Raw genomic sequence first — 1,181 nt, 5'->3', positions numbered from 1 at the left:
GGGAGGAAGTGAGGAGCGTCTCTGCCCGGCCACCCCCTCTGGGAAGTGAGGAGCGCCTCTGCCCGGCCGCCCCGTCTGGGAAGTGAGGAGGCCTCTGCCCGGCCGCCCCGTCTGGGAGGTGAGAACCGCCTCTGCCCGGCTGCCACCCCGTCTGGGAGGAAGTGAGGAGCGCCTCTGCCCGGCCGCCCTGTCTGGGAGGTGTACCCAACAGCTCCGAAGAGACAGCGACCATCGGGAGCGGGCCATGAGGATGATGGCGGTTTTGTTTAAAAGAAGGGGGGGAAGTGTGGGGAAATGAAGGAGAGATCAGATTGTTGCTGTGCCTGTGTAGAAAGAGGTGGGCATAGGAGACTCCATTTTGTTCTGACTAGGAGAAATTCTTCTGCCTTGGGATGCTGTTGATCTATGGCCTTTCCCCCAGCCCCGTGCTCTCTGAAACATGTGCTGTGTCAACTCAGGGTTAAATGGATTAAGGGCGGTGCAAGATGTGCTTTGTTAAACAGATGCTTGAAGGCAGCATGCTCTTTAAGAGTCATCACCACTCCCTAATCTCAAGTACCCAGGGGCGCAAACACTGCAGAAGGCCGCAGGGACCTCTGCCTAGGAAAACCAGAGACCTTTGTTCATGTGTTTATCTCCTGACCTTCTCTCCACTATTATCCTATGACCCTGCCACATCCCCCTCTCCGAGAAACACCCAAGAATGATCAATAAATATTTCATAAATAAAAAAATAAAAAAATATATATACAAAAATTAGCTGGGTATGGTGGCATGCACCTGTAACCACAGCTACTTGGGAGGCTGAGGCAGGAGAATCGCTTGAACCTGGGAGGCGGAGGTTGCAGTGAGCTCAGATGGCACCACTGCACTCCAGCCTGGGCAACAGAGCGAGACTGTGTCTCAAAAAAAAAAAAAAAAAAAAGGAAGAAAATCATAAGATAAACTCTATTTACAATTCATTAAAGAAGTGGATCATCAAAAAAAAAAAAAAGTGCATTGTCTTACAGGCTGCAGATAGAAGTCTGCCTTTCTTCCAATTTGGAAATTCGTATTTCTGTTCTTCTATCTTATCAGTCTGATAACATAATGCCTGAAAGCCTAGAAAATGCATAAAGATCTCACAGACAGTGAGTTTAAAAGGCCAAATTTATTTATTTATTTGAAAAATATTAGTCAGC

This window comes from Pongo abelii, chromosome 10 (assembly GCF_028885655.2).
Source record: "Pongo abelii isolate AG06213 chromosome 10, NHGRI_mPonAbe1-v2.0_pri, whole genome shotgun sequence".
NCBI classification, from domain to species: Eukaryota; Metazoa; Chordata; class Mammalia; order Primates; family Hominidae; genus Pongo; species Pongo abelii.
Note: the sequence above shows the minus strand (reverse complement) of the source record.